We start from the raw sequence: 19,919 nt of genomic DNA on the forward strand, positions 1-19,919 counted from the left end.
ATCAGCACCTGTGACAGGTGCTGTACGGGACTGTAAACTTGGTTTGATTAACAGTCACTGGACGAATAAATATTAGTGACAGTCAGCGGAGAGCAAGTTTGCTTGTTTTCTTCCCTGTTAACAAATCGCACGCATTAAAGTTATTGATATTTCTGTCTGAGACACTATTTTTTTTGTAGTTATCTGGCAACATTGGCAGTGAGTTATAATAGATTGTGTTTGTTTCTGTTCTGTAATTTTATTTCAGACCTCAAATTGTATTTTGACAAGATGACCTGTAGGGGTTTAAATCTACCAGGTGTGGAAGAAAAGACTGAAAAAAAAACAGGATTCACACTTGGTTTAATTTATGCTCACCTGCTAGTAATCTGTGTACGAGTGTGTGTACATATACATACAAACATACATACACGTATCCATTGTATCCATTTACATGTATGTACAAAAACTATTAAGGAATGTTCATGCTAAAAAAAATACAGACACAAACTTAACAGTGTATGGTGGTCAGTTATTTGAAATAATTTTTTAGTTGATTTTTTTTTTCAGAGTTGGATATTTTCTCCAGAAACATCGGCAGTCTGAGTTCCCCGAATCCTGTCTCAATCCCAGACTGAAGGGACCATCTTCCTGAGGCACCTATTCAAAACTGCTGCCAGCTTGGTTGCTTGTACTGAATTGAACAGTTACAGACAGGTTGGTCGGGAGGTGATGAACCTGTTTGAGCTTACTGATTATTAACCAAGAGTCAAGTTTTGTGCATAGGCAAGCAAAGCATGAATGATGGAAGGAACTCAGTCTTGTCTTTTTTTAGGTCACAGTAAAGGAAGCCACTTGATTTCACTGTGGTAGTTTTGAATTGTGTATAGAATGGTTACGATTGTGGGTTTTGGAATCCTAAAGACCTGCTTTCAGACTTTGATCCTGCTCACTAGCTGTGTGAGTTTGGGTAAATTACATAACCTGTCTGATTTTTCAGCTTCTCAATTATGAAATGGGAGCATCATCAAGCTGTACTATAGTGTTACTGTGAGGATTAAATGAGATAATGCATGTAGAGCACCCTAGCACAGTGCCTAGAATAGAAAGCACTTAAAAATTAACATTTAGTTATTATGAGCATAATTGTTTGAAATCAGAATAGTCAAATTACCTTCAATTTCCATTTCACACGATGAAATGTTTTAAGAACTAATTATCTTTTTTCTTTAACATACTCCAAAATAATAAGAAAAATTAAAAGAAAAACCTTTCTGCACACTCATCCCTACGTGAAAACTGAGAAAAGGTTAGCGATATCCCTGGGTAGTAGCCATCCCGAGGTGCTACTCTGGTTTATTCAGATGTTTCTCAGCGGCGCAAAAGGTGGAATTGGTGAGGTGGGTCACACATGAGAATGTCTTCAGAAACTTCTGGGGTGATGGTATAGACAGATCTGACTAATGTTTGTTTAGCACAACCCCATATTCTGGTAGAATCAAGACAGTAAAAAATCAAGCATGAAAAATAAAAATAAAAATAACAACATAAAAGTTAAGTTCATTTTGATAATTTAGTATGTATCTATTTCAATATCAACCACCTAACAGAGAATGAAAGTGCAGAGAGATAGTACAGCGCAGTCACAGTTTCTGAAACAGTGCTGAGCAGCAATAAAACTACCACATTCCTAGGGCATTAGGGAATGCGTGCTTGTTGGGTCATATTTAATCAATATTTAAAGTCAACTTATCTAGATAAAAAGACAAAAGTAAAGGAGGTTTATAGGTTTGGTTGTGTTTACACTGATCCTAAGAACCTTCTGGAAGTAGCTGCATGAAGCATCATAATGCTTTTTTTTTAAAAAATAGTGTTTTAAATTCATTTTTAAATTTTAAAAAATATGTCATAAAACTTTCAGAAAAATAATGATGTTTAATAATAAAATATATCACTTTTTGGGGGAATCGCAAAAGCAGTGGTTCTCAACTACCACATACTAGAATAACCTCGGAGAACTTTTTTTTTAATAGAGATGTCAGGACCTACCACTGGGTAGTCAGGTTCTATTGGTCTTGGGGAGCCCCCTGGGCATTGGTGTGTTTAAAAATTTCCCCAGGTGAGATACACACACACACACACACACACACACACACACGAGCAAACTGAGGATAAATATATAAAATTAGAAATTTATGTAATAAGATTTAATTTAAAAAGTAAAAACTGCTTCACATCACAGAACTGTTACTGTGAAATGGATGTCTAGAAGCTTAAGTGCATCACATATGGGAAATTTAAAGTTATCTGCAGTTTCTACTTAAAGAATCATAATGGAAATACTTTTTTTCTTCATTAATTCAATCAGAGGGAAAATATCTAATAAGTCAAACAGTAAGAATGATGTTCTGAATTCACCAACTCACTTCATATCACTAATTAGAATTGTTGGGTCAGTTGTCTTATCTCATTGGGAAAAAATAAACCCATTGGAGGTGGCCAGACAGTTTCTGTGGCTGACAGGTGAGCTAGATGGTGGCAGGGCTGGTGGCCTGCTTCCAAGTAGATATACTGCTGACAGAAAATCAGGGGATCAGAATGTTGTTGATATTTGGCACTTATAAATGTGGGTTAAAAATCCACGTACTCCATGCCTGCTTCTGTCTGCACTTTGTTACGTGAGCTTTGATCAATGCATGTTGCATATGAGTGTGTGGTTGTAGGAGGATTCATTGATCTGTCACTTCGTCATTGCTTCTCACAGTCACACAACTCAGGAAACCCCGTGAAGTAAGCTGGAAATTGCCTGTCTGGCTAAAGCTCTGATATTTTAGATAATGATACAGTTTCATTAGGGAGGTAGCTCATTCTCGGCTAACTTCTACATCTATATTCCAGAATCCCTGTGTTCTTATAAAGTCTTAATTTAAAATTTTAACTATTAAAAGGCAAAAAATAATCCACTTCTGGAAATTCAAAGAGGAAAAGTCTCACTTGGCACATGGGGTTTCGGGGTGGGTCAACAGAGAATGCCTTACATCAAAGAATAACTTGATCCTACTGAATTTCCCATGGTCTGGAACAAGGGTGGGCAACAGTAGGATGATTTGGCCTGCAGTTATGTTTGTAAGGCCCCAAGCTAAGAATGGTTTTTACAGTTTTAAATGGTTTAAAAATTTTTTTTAAAGTATTTTGTGATGTGAAAATTATAGGAAATTCAAATTTCAGTGTCCATAAATAAAGCTTTTTTGGAATACAGTTATGCCTATTTGTTTCCATATTGTCTATGGCTGCTTTTGCTCTAAAACAGCAGAGTTTAGTAGTTGCAACAAAGACCCTAGATCCCACGCATAAACCTAAAATATTTCCAACTTAGTTCCTTCCAGAAGAAGTTTGCTTATCCTTGCTCTAGAGGAGTAGTTCTCAAATTTTAATTTGCACACAAATCCAGGCTCTTTAAAATATAGACATTATTCAGTAGGTCTAGAGTGGGGCCTGAGATTTGACTCTGCGTTTCTAATAGGCTCTTGGTGATGCTGATGCTTCTGGTTTGAGGACCACACTTTGAGAAACAAGGCTCTAGACTATGACCCTCACCAAACAGGCTTATAAGATTGAAATCAGTCTGATCAGGAGCAGATCTTTCAGGAATGGACTCATGTTAACTAAGCTTACAAGATGGATGTTGAAACCTAGAAATTGAATTTGTTAACATGTTAATGAAAAATATGATAGGGACTGCTCCAGAATCATTTGTTCCTAAGACATGCCACCTGAGATGCCAAATTAGAGCAGAGGATAAGAATGGATAGGAAACAGTAAAGGACAGTTGTGTGTTTAGGTCGCTCCAAGACTTCAGACTAAGAGAGATTTGGTAGCTTACTGCTACTGGCAACAGAGTGGTGGTTTTAAAATGTACCTGGAATTTGTTTTAATCAGGTATGGTTAGTGACATGCAGTCACACAGATGTGGACATGACTGTCACAAGGGAAGAAGTTTTATATCCACAGATCCTGAGAAATAGGAGGCACAGCATGTTATGCAGAGGGCACAGAGGGAGGCACCGGGGTTGGTCAGGAGGCAGAAGGAGCAAGGGGAAAATGTGGGCACGAGTCTTTATTGTGGTTTTCCAGAGCAGGAATAGGTGAGGCAGGATAAGCAGGTTTAGGATTGGCTAGTTTGAATAATGTCAGCAGCTGGGGGTGGGGAGGGAGTTAGGGACTGTCTCTAATTGTTGGGTACCCTGTGGAGTGTTAGGGCCGGGCGGATAGTGGTCCAGAGTGAAAGCTAGATAAAGGAGGGAGTTGAGGGTATCGGCTTTGCATGGGGTGGTTTGCATACAGAAGTGTAGTCACTTTGGGTGGTTTGCTCTCTCTAGGAATTAGCTGGCCCTGGGAGGGGAAGTCTCCCCCAGTGTCAGTAAGGCTCTAGATATCAAAATACCAGAAAACAGAGACAATAAAAAGGCACGATGACTAGTACAGCTGGGTCCTTGGACCAGGGCACCCTTACTTAGGATGGTTATGGGATGGACACTGCCCATACACACCTCATTGATATTTTTTTCTTTGTTTTCTGTAATTGACCAATGTCCCTTCTAACTGACTTATTTTTCCTTCAGACCTGTTAATTTTTTTAGGTTACGGAGACATTCTTCTGGTCTGAGGATCCTTCAGCCTCTGGGGATCCAAAGATCCTTGGATTTTGTGGGTTAATTATCAGTTCAACATGGCTCCAATTCATCAAGTGCCGATTACCTAGTTTAACTCGGAAGGCAATCTTATTTTGCTCATATCAAGTTGGAGAGGAGCTTTTCTTAACAGTGTTCAATTAGACAATAGTATATTTATGATATATGATAACTTAAACTTAATATGACTATTCAAACACTTGTAACACCTTACTTCAGGCCATGGAGCCCTCAGTCTTATCCAGAGGGTGACAAATTGCTGATGAGTGACATTTAAGTGGTGGATCTGAGTGGGGGGTCATTTTTTATGACACTATGGTCACTAAGAGGATGGAGGTGACATTGTGGTCATCTATAAGCTTCTGGACATCCTTTCTCCACAGAAACGTCTACAAACCACAGTGAGAGAAAAGTTGTGGCAGATGCCCTTTGCACTATCAGCTGCAATGTCTGTAGCCTGATTTTAAGTGATCTTTCTGGGAGTTCCACCTCACCCACTCTAGACAAAGAGAATTGCTTATAACTGCAGTAACTTCATCCCACCTCATTTACATCATACAGTAATTCCCTAGCCTTGGTTCACTGTTTATTATTATCTTGTGAAATTATGCCACAGCATTTTACAGGAGTTCCCTGCAAATTTCACTTTAGGTATGCCGTAACTCTAAAATCACGAGGAGCAGCGTTGAAAGAGAACTGGATCTGTGTCCTTGTACTAATTAGTGTGTGACCGTGACTGAATCACTGTTCTTTGGCCATCAGTTTCCTCATCGAAATTATAGAAAAATTTTGGACTACATGATATTCATGGACCTTTCTAGTTTTAAAACACCAAGCACAACTGAAATGTTTTATGTAAGATACATAAAAATGGGGTTCATTTCTTTATTGTCCCATTCCTGGGATGTGACACATGTTACTCTGGACCTCCGCTGAGCTTTCACTTTTGTTTCTTGGTGCTCTTGTTACTTGTTTAAAAGTCTGTTCCAATCTTCTTCATCAAAAAGGAAAAAAAGCTATAAATTTTGGGGGTTAGATATCTTGTTCAACCTTGTATCCTCCAGAATTTTGTATAAAGGGGCCATCTGATAGATGTTGGTTGAATTACATTAGTGTGGGACTGCCCCTGAAGCAAATGCTTTTGGGCTAGCAGATTATTAAAAGTTTGAGAAGTTGTGGCCCTGAAAAATAAGGCAGGACTTTGACAAGCTAGTTGACTGGATGTGTGGCAGTTCCTGGTATCATACTACAGTGACTACATTTATCAAATTATTTTATATTTCCCTGGAACATTGAAAGAGTAGCATGATTTTACATTTCTTAATGGTTCATTATAATTCTGGTGATTAAAGTAACTTCGGATAGTTCTGTAATTAAGTTCTATCTAAATCCTGCGAGGATCAAGAAAATTTTTTGCATTGAGACCGGGAATTTCTACATTATTCCAGGCTTGAGAAAGGAAGACAGTCCATTTAGAATAATGTCAATGTCATACCTACACATGTTCTGTTGGATTTAAGAAAAAAATTCAAGAAATATATTTTCTTCTCTTAATGCATTTCCATTTCTGTGTAGTGTTTTTCATCAGAAACTAAAATGTAGCAGTGGGTGAGGATGGGGGGAGAGCCAAATATAGAATTGGTGCCAACATATGCAAAAATGCCATGCAAATCTTTGGCCCAGAAATAAAAGCTTACCAAAATACACACACACAGTTGTTGGACTCTTGAACAGATACACAGCCGTCTGTATAGACAACAGTGCTGTTGGCCAAGAGTCCCGGAGGCAAGCCAACCTCCCATCCAGATGCTACTGCCAGTGAGGAACCGTTTGGCATCTAGTCTCTGGCTGCCAACCTTCCTTCCCACTCTCTGGCATGGCTTTTTACAGGGGCTGCTCAAGTAAATTAAGACTCCGAAGAGCTCTGTATTGATATACTGCAACAGTGCCATGCCGCAGGAGCCTTTATGCTATTTGAATTCTTTCTTTAAAAAATCTGAAGTAGAGTTAACTTATAATATTATGTTAGTTTCAGGTACATAACACAGTGATTCATTATTTACATAGATTATGTTCCATACAAAGTTATTCCAATGTTATTAACTATATTCTAATATTATTAATAGTGCTGTACATCACATCCCTGTGACTTCTTTACTTTATAACAGGTAGTTTGTACCTTTTAATTCCCTTCACTCCCCTCCACTCTGGCAACCACTAGTAGTTTGTTCTCTGTATCTGTGAGTCTGTTGTTATATTTGTTAGTTTGTTTAGTTTTTTAGATTTCACATCTAAGTGAAAACATACAGTGTTTGTCTTTCTCGGTCTGACTTACTTCACTTAGCATAATACCCTCCAGGTCCATCCATGTTGTTGCTTTTATCCCCCTTTTTAAAAAGTGTCAAAGAAGCCTGACTTCCAAGCATTTTCCTACAGATAAATGAAATTACTTTGAAAATTGAGAATGATATATTTTGATTTCTATATGGAGTCAACTTTCCTCAATCCAAAAATACCTTTAGACTTTTTAACATGCAAGCAGTTTGAAACATACAAGCAAAAAAAAAAAAAAAAAAAAAAAAAAAAAAAAAAAGAAGAAAAAGAAATAAAATATACTGAACTTTTTGGGAGAGTGAAAGAAATTTCATGTGCAAAGTACATGCTTCAAAAACTTCCTACTGGTCAAAAGAATGCAATAAGCATACTTTTTTTCCTAATAAAAATTGAATAGGTATCAATATACTTCCTTGACAGTTTGCCCATAGCACCAATATCCCGGGGAAAAAAAACACAACACGAGCACTATCTCCTCACCTTGTAATCTCATCAAATTCCAATTTCTGCTTAAATGAGGTTATACCTGGCATCAGCACCATTTTATACTTCCCAGACCATCCTACCAGGAGAGCCTTCTTTATCCACCCCCTGCATGTCTCCTCTCTCCTTGGCGGGATTGGGAAGCCAGACAGAACCCGCTGAAAGAGCTGGCTTCTTGTCTGCAGATACCTTGCAAGAACAGTTTTCAGATTCATCTGATCAAAGGAGAAAATTACCAGAGGATGGCATCATATGCGATGATTTTGCTGAATTCAGAAACATGCCATAATTCAAATCACGTATTTTAATTTGCGCGACAAGTAGTACTTTTACTTTAAATTTCTGTACTGTCAAAATAAAACATCAAACTGCTATTGCATGCTACAAGAGAAAAGGAAAAGGCAAAGAGGTCAGGCTTAGATTGCTTATCTTGGCTCTGCTAACTAACTTTGTATAAATGTAAAATTTGAACTAGGGGAATATTTTTTGTGTATACTACATATTCTTTCTCCAGTTTGCCCACAAAACTACAATGAACTCTTGAGGTTGACTTGTTAGAGTTTCAGTCACTAAGTAGGTGATCTTAACCATACAAGAAGCAATGTATCCCCTGGATACCTTCAGTGGAGCTGCCATATTAACTTTACTTGAAGCAACATTAATTGCTCTCAGATCTCTAAGTATCACTGACATTGATAAATCATCCTTAAAGGGACATGAACAAATGAATCAAATGCTTATCATCACATTCTAGAAAAATAAACATGTTTACAACAAGGAATAATGCATCAGGCAACCTACTTCCGCAATGCTGGACTGAATGAAGATCTGACGAGCCATACAACCCTATCCAGGTATAAACTGGTTGAGTAATGCATTGAAGAGGCAGCCTAATCATAATGAAGCATGTGGCCAAGGTATACTAAGAAAACATTTATTTCATTCTTTTTTTGACAAAATAAAAACAAATCTATTCAGTCATGAGAGTCAAGTTTCCATTTTTCCCCTTGTGTTAATGTGATGAAATTGTTACTGACATCAAAGTGATGTTTAGGTAATCCAAGTTCTCTAATAGTATGTAAAAGACTTTGCTGTATAGAAAAGTAATAGCTCTACAAATAGATGGACAATGGCAATATTAGTTGTCTAATGTCTCCCTAGGAATTTTCTAATTTATCAACCTAAATGAAAGTCGGCTGTATTTACTCTGTACTGTCTTCTTTTATGATTCACCGAACCCTACATTTTAAAAGAAAAACAGTTGGTATTTCCTCTACAAAATAATCTGCTTTCTGTTTCAAAGAAAGATAACATGACTTACCTTTCTTTGGAAACAGTAACCACTGAGAAGAGCATCTTTTCTCTTTGTTAGTTGAGGAAAGGGGTTAAACTAATGGAAAGATAGATATTTCTTTTCCACTGACTGGGGTAAGAGAATTGGCACAAGTCAGCACTCCCTTCTCTCTCTGCCTTCTCTTTGTCTGCCTGTAAGCAACAGCTTCTCCTTTACCCTTACTTGGACCATCTGTGTGTCTGCTCACATCTAGAGAGACATCAGCAGATCTCAGCAATGGCCCCAATATTACATCGTCCTTCATCCCTGAATGGAAACTCCACACTTTGCCAGGATTGCAAATAACCTTTCTCACAAATATGTGCTACCTGAAAGTCTTCCAATAAATTTTATGTTCCCAGTGGCATGTTGTAGACCTGTAGCAATTACTTGTGTATACATTTTTATGGTTTTATCTGAATACTTAGGATGGCATTTTCAAATTATGTTCTGCAAACATTAATTTTGAGGAATGTTATCAACAACAGTTTTAGCTAAATTTGTTGAGCATTTAGTATGTGCTTTATATGCATTTTATCATCCAATGCTCACAAGTCTTTGAAGCGGTATTAGTACTATTTCCATTTTATGGATGAGGGAAGTAGAGATTAGACAAATTAAGTGACATGGTTAAACAGCTGAGCTGGAATTTGAACCAGGCCATTTGACTGCAGAGCTCTCGATCTTAAATAGTACAGCATAGCTGTTAGGTGAAAAAGGATTTGGGAGTCAATGAATTTAATACAGAATTAAACCAAATTTTAAAAGCTTCTTTCTTACAGGATTTCTCAGAGTATTTCACATGCCAATGCATACTGACTCACTAAGTGGAATATAATACGGGATATTTCCAAACTTACTGAACCCTATTGATCTCTCAAGTGCTTGAGCCTGAACACCTAGTTTCAGATGCTGGTTTTGCCACTCAATATGGTAGCCCTGGGCAAGTGATTTAACCTCTTATTATAAGTTATTTAATCAACAAGACAAAATTTAGCTATTTAGTAAATTGTACCTACCAAGACATATTTTTGTGTGTTTTCAGAAATAGCTGAAACAGGCTTTTCCATTAATATTCAGTTAATAAAAACTATTTAACTAACCAGAGCATCTTATTTCTTTAAACAGTTCTATTAATCAGTATTTGATCTTTTCCCCAAACTTACCTGATTTAAAATTTTTATATCTTTTCCTGCTTACATCAAATGGACAGATCATCTGGACAGAAAATCAATAAGGAAACACAGGCCTTAAATGACACATTAGCTCAGATGAGCTTTATAGAGATCTATAGAACATTCCACCCCAAAGCAGCAGAATACACATTATTTTCAAGTGCACATGGAACATTTTTCAGGAGAGAGCATATGCTTGGCCACAAACGAGGCTCAATAAATTTAACAATACTGAAATTGTATCAAGCATCTTTTCCAACCACAACTGTATGAGATTAGAAATCAACTACAAGAAAAAAAACCTGCAAAAACATCAACATGTGGAGGCTAGACAATGTGATACTAAACAACCAATGGGTCACTGAAAAAATCAAAGAGGAAATAAAAACTTCCTGGAGACAAATTAAGATGGAAACACATAATCCAAAATCTATGGGACAGAGAAAAAGCAGTTCCCATTAAAAATTAGGGAAGTTTATAGCAATATAAGCCTGCCTCAGGAAACAAGAAAAACCTCAAATAAAAATCTAACCTTACACCTGAAGGAACTAGAAAAAGAATAACAAATAAAATCCAAAGTTAGTAGAATGAAAGAAATAACAAAGATCGGAGCAGAAGTAAATGAAACAGAGACAAAAAAAAAATCATAGAAAAAGATGAGTGAAACCAAGAGCTGGTTCTTTTAAAAGACAGACAAAATTGATAAACCTTTAGTCATTCTCATTAAAAAAGAGAGAGGGCCTAAATAAAAAAAAATTGGAAATTAAAGAGAAGTTATAAACAACACCACAGAAATACCACAATTATATGCCCAAAAATGGACAACCCAGAAGAAATGGATAAATTTCTAGAAATGTACAATCTTTCTAGACAATCAAGAAGAAATAGAAAATATGAACAGATTGATTATCAGTAATGAACCTGAATCAGTAATTTAAAAAACTTTCAACAAACCAAAGTCCAAGACCAGATGGCTTCACAGGTGAATTCTGCCAAACATTTGAAAAAGAGTTAAAATGTATCCTTCTCAAACTATTCCAAAAAATTGAAGCGGAAGGAATGCTTCCAAACTCATTGTAGGAGGCCATGATAACTCTGATTCCAAAATCATTAAAGATACCACAAAAAAAGAAAATTACAGGCCAGTATTACTAATGAACATAAATGCAAAAATCCTGAACAAAACATGAGCAAACAAAATTCAACAAGACATTAAAAGGATAGTACACCCTGATTAAGTGGGATTTATCCCATGGATGCAAAGATGGCTGTATATCTGCAACTAAATCAATGTCATACAACACATCAACAAACTGAAGAATAAAAATCATTTGAGAATCTCAATAGATTCAGAAAAAGCTTTTCACAAAATTCAGCATTCATTTATGATAAAAATTCTCAGCAGAGTGGATATAGAGAGAATGTACCTCAACACAATAAAGGCCATATATGACAAACTGAGAGCCAACATCATACTCAACAGTGGAAAGCTGAAGGTATTTCCTCTAAGATCAGAAACAAGACAAGGATGGCCACTCTCACCCACTTTTATTCAACATGGTATTGGAAGTCCTAGCCACAGCAATCAGAAGAAAAAGAAATAAAAGGAATCCAGATTGGAAAAAAAGAATTAAACCTGACACTGTTTGCAGATGACATGGCATTACATGTAGAAAATCCTAAAGATGCCACCAAAAAACTACTAGAGCTTATGAAGGAATTTGGTAAAGTTGCAGGATACAAAATTAATATACAGAAATCACATTTCTGTACACTAACAATGAACTATCAGAAAGACAAACTAAGGAAACCATCCCACTTACAATCACATCAAAAATAATAAAATACCTAGGAATAAATCTAAGGAGGTAAAAAAACCTGTACTTGGAAAACTATTAGACACTAATGGACAAAAATGAAGACAACACAAAGAGAAAAATATACCATGTTCGTGCATTGGAAGAATTAATATTAATAAAATGATTATACTACCCAATGCAAATTTTACAAATTCAATGCCATCCCTATCAAAATACCTATGGCATTTTTCATAGAACTAGAACAAAAAAATTTACAATTTGTATGGAAACACAAAAGACCCAGAATAGTCAAAACAATCTTGAGAAAGAAGAACAGAGCTGGAGGAATCACACTCCCTGACTTCTGACTGTACTACAAAGTTACAGTAATTAAAACAGAATGGTACTGGTACAAAAACAGACACATAGATCAATGGAACTGAATAGACAGCCTAGAAATAAACCCACACACTTTTGGTCCATTAATCAACAGCAAAAGAGCAAGAATATACAATGGAGAAAAGACAGTCTCCTCAGTAAGCGGTGCTGGGAAAAATGGACAACTGCATATAAAAGAATAAAATTAGAGCACATTTTCTCACAGCATATACAAAAATAAACTCAAAATGAATTAAACCCTAAATTTAAGACCAGAAATCACAAAACTCCTTGAAGAAAACATAGGTATGACACACTTTGACACATATTGTAGCAATATATTTTTTGGATCTGTCTCCTAAGGTAAAGGAAACAAAAATAAACAAATGGAACCTAATCAAGCTTAAAAGCTTTTGCACAGCAAAGGACACCACTGACAAAACAAAAAGACAACCCATCAAATGGGAGAAAATATTTTCAAATGATATGACAAATAAGGGATAATATCCAAAGTATATAAACAGCTCATACAACTCAACATCAAAAAACAAATAACCAATTAAAAATGAGCAGAAGACCTGAATAGACATTTTCCCAAAGAGGACATACAGATGGCCAACAGGGACATGAAAAGATGCTCAACACTGGTAATCATCAGAGAAATGCAAATCAAAACCACAGTGAGATATTACCTCAAATCTGTCAGAATAATGTTATTATCAAAATGGCCACAAACAGCAAATGTTGGTGAGCATCTGGAGAGAAGGGAACACTTGTACACTGTTGGTGGGAATGTAAACTGGTGCAGCCACTGTGGAAACCAGTATAAAGGGTTCTCAAAAAACTAAAAATTGACCTGCCATATAATCCAGCAATTCCATTCCTGGGTATATATCTGAAGAAAGTGAAAACACTAATTTGAAAAGATACATGCATCCCAATGTGCACAGCAGCATTATTTATAATAGTCAAGATATGGAAGTAACCTAAGTGTCCATCAACAGATGACTGGATAAGCATGTGGTATTTATGTACAATGGAATACTACTCAGCCATAAAAAGAATGAAATCTTGCCATTTTGTAACAACATGGATGGACAAAAGGGTATTATTGCTAGTGAAATAAAACAGACAGAGAAAGACAAACACTGTATGTTATCACTTACATATGGAATCTAAAAAATAAAACAAAACAAATGGATATAATAAAACAGAAACAGACTCACAGATATAGAGAACAAACTAGTGGTTACCAATGGGGAGAGGGAAGGTAGGAGGGGCAAGATGTAGGGAGGGGATTAAGAGGTACAAACTACTCTCTATAAAATAAAAAAAGGTACAAGGATATATTGTACAACACAGGGAATATAGCCAATATTTTATAATTATAAAATATTATCTATGGAAATTTTGAATCACTATGTTGTACACCTGAAATTAATATTATAATCAACTGTACCTCAAAAAAGAAATGAAATATTAATAATTTATTGAAAACTTTAAATTTGCTATGAGAAAACATCTTAAAGTATTGCCATTCCTCAAAAATTATTATGTGATATGATGAATGTGTTAACTAACTTGATTGTGGTAAATACTCCATAGTGCAAATTAAAAGTTTACCCCCTAAAAATATATATATAATATGTATATGTCAATTATACTTCAGTACATCTGGAAAATAAAATTATTGGAAAAGTTTAAAAAATTTAATATATAGAAATCTGTTGCATATCTATACATTAATAATGAGCTATCAGAAAGAAAATTTAAGAAAACAATACCATTTATAGTCATATCAAAAAGAGTAAAATACCCAGTAATAAATCTAAAAAAGGAGATAAAAGACCTGTACTTGGAAAACCGTAAGACACTGATGAAAGAAACTGAAGACAACACAAACAAGTGGGAAGATACACCATGTTCATGGATTGGTAGAATTAATGTTATTAAAATGACCATATTACCCAAGGCAATCTACAGAGTCAATGCAATTCCTATCAAAATACCAATGGCATTTTTCACAAAACTAGAACAAATAATTCTAAAAATTATATGGAAACACAAAAGATCCCAAATAGCCAAAATGATCTTGAGAAAGAAGAACAAAGCTGGAGGTATCATGCTCCTGATTTCAAATTATACTACAAAGCTATAGTAATCAAAACAGTACAGTACTGGCACAAAAACTGCCACATAGATCAATGGAACTGAGTAGAGAGCCCAAAAATAAACCCATGCATTTATGGTCAATTAATCTATGACAAAGGAGGCAAAAATATACAATTGGGAAAAGAGAGCCTCTTCAATAAATTTTGTTGAGAAAACAGGACAGCTACATACAAAACAATCAAATTGGGCTACTGTCTCATATCATATACAAAATTAAACTCCAAGTGGATTAAAGATTTTAAGACTTGAAGAAACTCCTAGAAGACAACTTTTATAGGCAGTATGCTCTTTGACATCAGTTGTAGTATTTTTTTTTTTTTGATCCGTCTCCTCAAGCAAGGGAAACAAAAGCAAAAATAAACAAATGGGACTATATGAAACTAAAAGACTTTTGCACATTGAAGGCCACTATCAAAAGAACAAAAAGGCAGCCTACTGAATGAGAGAAAATATTTATAAATGATATATCTGATAAGAGATTCATATCAAAAATATACAAAGAACTCATACAGTTCAACAATAAAAAAAAAACAACTGATTAAAAAATGGGCAGAAGATCTGAATAGACATTTTTCCAAGAAGACATATAGAAGGCCAACAGACACATGAAAAGATTCTCAACATCACTAATCATTAGGGAAATGCAAATCAAAACCACAATGATATGTCACCTCATACCTGGTAGAATGGCCATTTTGAAAAAGACAAGAAATAACAAATGTTGGAGAGAAGGAAACCCTGGTACACTGTTGGTAGGAATGTAAATTGTTGTAGCTGCTATGGAAAACAGTATGGAGGTTCCTCAAAATATTAAAAACAGAACTACCATATGATCTAACAATTGCACTTCTGGGTATTTTTCCAAAGAAAAGAAAAATGCTAAGCTGAAAAAGACATATGTACTCCTATGTTCATTGCAGTATTATTTATAATAGCCTAGACATGTCCAAAATAAATGAATGGATAAAAAAGATGTATATATATATATATATACACACACACACACACACACACACACACACACACATACTCATACATACATATACACATATATATATACACACACACACATACACAATGGAATAACTCTCAGCCATAGAAAAGAATGAAATCTTGCTATCTGCAACAATGGATGGACCTAGAAGGTATTATGATAAGTGAAATAAATCAGACAGAGAAAGACAGATACCATATGATTTCACTTACAAGTGGCATCTAAAAAAGAAAACAAATGAACAAATATAACAAAACAAAACCACACTCACAGATACAGAGAACAAACAAGTGGTTGCCAAAGGGGAGGAAGGTGGAGGGATGAGTGAAATAGGTGAGGAAGATTAGTAGGTATAAACTTCCCATTATAAAATAAATAAGTTATGGAGATATAATGGACAGCATAGGCAATATAATCAATAATATTGTAAATACTTTGTATGGCGACAGATGGTAACTAGATTTATCATGGTGAACATTTTGTAATGTATAAAATATCCAATCATTATATAATACCCCTGAAATTAATATAATATTGTGAATTAGTTATTGTTCAATCATAACAAAATAATTGAAGAAAGAGAAAAAAAAGAAACATTTTTATACCTTTAAAGTTTTTCAGGTATTTACATTTAAAGGGAGATAAAATTAATTACAATAATGTTATCATTAATTAAGGCTTTTATAGTAATGATTTTCTTGGATATTTGTATTAATTATTCTAGTAACTCTTCCTAATGTTAAATATGGGTTTTTCGGTATGTATGTATGTATGTATGTGTGTGTGTGTGTGTGTGTGTATAAAAGAGTACGGTAGAGTTCTTTAAACTTTACTGGTATTTTTTCACAGTGCCTCAGGGCCAAAAAAGACTTAATAGTTTCATGTATTAAGTAGTAACGTCCAGTGGACTTAATAAGTATTTGTCTTAACAGTTTAGTGGCCTTTGAAAAAAAATCATTCATATAAATTGAAAGAGAAAATATTTTCATTTTATTCTTAAATAATCAGAATTACTTACTAATGGGATGTGTGTACTTAATGGCCACTACAAAACTTCTCAATCCTTCGAATCAGATTGGTTACCACCACCCTTTATTTCCTTTTCTGTATTGCTTTTAGTATAGTACTTCTTTTGTTTATTTCTTTCTTTCTGTGGCTGGCCACATAGAGTCCTACACACCTCTCCAGCACCACTCTCCTGGAGAAGCTGCTATAAATGCCAGCTACTGCTTTTCCTCCTTTCCCAAATAGAGTACCTGTTTTTTATCAAAGCAACCACAAAAAACTCAGTTTTGCAAAGACATGAAATAATCAAAAGAAATGCAGAACAATCTAACCTCAATTACAAATCACCTAGGGCTGGTAGTTTGCACAGTGTCTCTGTAAAATACCAGAATATAAATATAAAATACCCCATGGCACCACCTATGAGCTCACTATGGTACTCTGGGCACCTCTGAACATGGTTTGGGAATCATAGGATTAGGGTATCATATATGATATTCTATGTTGTAGCATAAAGTGTTTAAGTAGTTAAATTGTATAATTTATGTGTATGTGTGTATGAAAGAGAGAGAGACAGAAAGAGAAAGAGAGAGGGAGACGGGGGGTGGGGGGATCTGTTAGAAATTAAACTGACTGGCTTTTTCTATCTTCTAAGGGAGGTGGCCTAATTCACGAGGAGGGCAAAACATGTCTATTTTATTCTTTTTCTCTTGGTGGAGGGAAAAAGAAAGGGTGAGACCTGGCACAAGAATGCATCTGTGGTACACACTACACTACTGTATATAAAATAGATAAACAACAAGGATGCTAAATGGCACAAGGAACTATATTCAATATCTTGTAAAAACCTATGATGGAAAAGAATCTGAAAAATAATGTGTGTGTGTGTGTATGACAGAATTACTTTGCTGTATACCTGAAAATAACACAGCATTGTAAATCAATTATACTTCAATAAAAAGAAAAAAGAATGAGTCTAATGAGTCTGTTGATAGGCAATGGGATACCAGAACCTAGTTTAGAAAAGACTAAGAAGAACTAAACAGCTCTGCATAATAAAGTAAGCAGTAAAGTAAAAGAGCAAGGTGGGAGACTAGACCTCAATTAGCACAAATGGCTGAGGAGATTTTTTTTTTTTAGGAATAGTGAAAGTATTGGTGAGCAAGTGGTGCTGGGAAAAGTGGACAGTGCATGTACATAAGTGAAGTTGGAACACTCTCTCCCACCATACACAAAAATAAACTCAAAATGGCTTTAAAGACTTAAACATTAGACAAGACACAACAAGCCTCCTAGAAGAGAACATAGGCAAAACATTTTCTGACATAAATCTCAGCAGTGTTCTCCTAGGGCAGTCTATCCAGCCAATAGAAATAAAAGCAAAAATAAACAAATGGGACCTAATTAAAATTATAAGCTTTTGTACAGCAAAGGAAACCATAAACAAAACAAATAGACAACCTATAGACTTGGAGAAAATATTTGCAAAGATGCAGCTGACAAGGGCTTAATTTCCAGAATATATAAACAGCTCATACAACTTAATAAGAAAAAAACCAAACAACCCAATCCAAAAATGGGCAGAAGACCTAAACAAGCAATTCTTCAATGAAGACATACAAATGGCCAATAGGCACATGAAAAAATGCTCAGTATCACTAATTATCAGAGAAATACAAATCAAAACTACAATGAGGTATCACCTCACACCAGTCAGAATGGCCATCATTCAAAAGTTCACAAACGATAAATGCTGGAGAGGGTGCACAGAAAAGGGAACCCTCCTACACTGTTGATGGGAATGGAGATTGGTGTGGTCATTACGGAAAACAGTATGGAGATTCCTCAAAAAACTAAAAATAGACTTACCATATGATCCAGCAATCCCACTCCTGGACATATATTCAGAGAGTAGCCAAGACATGGAAACAACCTAAATGTCCATCAACAGATGACTGAATAAAGAAGTTGTGGTATATTTATACAATGGAATACTATTCAGCCATAAAAAGAATAAAATAATGCCATTTGCTGCAACATGGATGGACCTGGAGATAGTCATTCTAAGTGAAGTAAGCCAGAAAGAGAAAGAAAAATACCATATGATATCACTTGTATGTGGAATCTAAAAAAAGACACAAATGAACTTATTTACAAAACAGAAATAGACTCACAGACATAGAAAACAAACTTATGGTTACTGGGGGGAAGGGAGTGGGAAGGGATAAACTGGGAGTTCAAGATTCATAGATGCTAACTACTATATGTAGGATAAGCAACAAATTTATACTGTGTAGCACAGGGAACTATATATATTCAATATCTTACAGTAAATTATAGTGAAAAAGAATATGAAAAGGTATGTATGTATGTATATGTATGACTGAAGCATTATGCTGTACACCAGAAATTGACACAACATTCTAAACTGACTATACTTCAATTTAAAAAAAAAGGAAAAAAAGAATAATAACAACAACAAACAAATAACCAAGAGGCAAAACTAATGTTAATAGTGAGTCAATCTCTTGCTATCTGTCTGAAATTCTTCTTATGTGAAATGGATTTAAATAAATGAATAATAAATAATTCACACTTCCTGCTTGGAGCTGAATATATACACAGCTGAACCTACAGAATGGGGCAAGGAGACAGCCTGGGCTAGAGGAAAATGATACAAGAAGAACCGTAAGTGCTCTTACGTATATGAAAACACATTGTCAGTGATGAAGCACTAATCAGACCTTAGTTCTCTGGTTATTCATGGATGCAGAATTTAAGAGCTATTCCTCAGTAGAAGGATCTGGTCATTTTTGGAGCCCTGATGGCAAAACAAAGATGAAAATAACTTCATTTATCACTACGTCACTGCAACATAGTGAGAATTAGGGTCTTGAGAGGAAAAAACAAAGGTTCAAATGGTCACGGTTTTAATCTAGAAAAAAAGACCTCCCTGGTTTTTATAACAAATTTTAGACTTTAAAAAATGTTTATCATCTGTAGTCTTAGGAGAAACCTCCCTACAAAATAAAGATGTCCTGTACAGCATAACCCAAACTAGATCTGGGGTTGTCCTAGTAAAGAAGGATGTTTATTTGGAGCAGCTGTTACTTGCCTTAGTAGCCAAGAGCTAACACTGAGAATTTACCACATGCTAGGAAATGTTCTAGGTACTTTAAATATATCAAGTCATCTAATGCTCACAACTTTCTCTTAGCTGAGTACTACTGCTATGCTCACCCTAGAGATTAATTAGCTGAAGTAAGGAGAGATCAACTAACTTGCCCAAGAGCCCACAGAAAGTCAGAGTTTAAACGCCAGCTCCAGAGTCCATACTCGTAACCGCTGCATCATCCCCCTTGCTCACAACTAAAAAGGAAGGCCTCTGTTGGTGGAGAAAAGTGGTTCGAAATCAGTACTTCCAGAGGGTGAGCCAAAAGACACTGGTCCCCACAGCCTTCATTAATGCCACAGCCCATCACCTAACCTTTTGGCTGTATGACGTGTAGCCAGTCTCTTTTAAATATGGCCTGATTGCTGTGAATGAGCACATCAAAATAAAATAGCAGACACACC

The 19,919-nt window shown here is 35.5% G+C and overlaps 2 long non-coding RNA genes across 6 annotated transcripts in view; one reads left to right on the forward strand and one right to left on the reverse strand.

The window, feature by feature from the left end:
- Nucleotides 1-3,319, forward strand: part of LOC105063334 (uncharacterized) — a 121,523-nt gene extending 118,204 nt beyond the window's left edge. For all 3 annotated transcript variants that reach the window (XR_012508170.1, XR_012508169.1, XR_012508171.1), the window contains one exon: nt 550-3,319. This is a non-coding gene — a long non-coding RNA (uncharacterized LOC105063334). The remainder of the gene's footprint in view (nt 1-549) is intronic.
- LOC123614783 (uncharacterized) overlaps nt 1-19,919 on the reverse strand; it is a 654,335-nt gene that overhangs the window by 162,605 nt on the left and 471,811 nt on the right. The gene's annotated exons all lie outside the window — the stretch shown is intronic.

The sequence above is a fragment of the Camelus bactrianus genome, chromosome 1, assembly GCF_048773025.1.
Source record: "Camelus bactrianus isolate YW-2024 breed Bactrian camel chromosome 1, ASM4877302v1, whole genome shotgun sequence".
NCBI lineage: Eukaryota > Metazoa > Chordata > Mammalia > Artiodactyla > Camelidae > Camelus > Camelus bactrianus.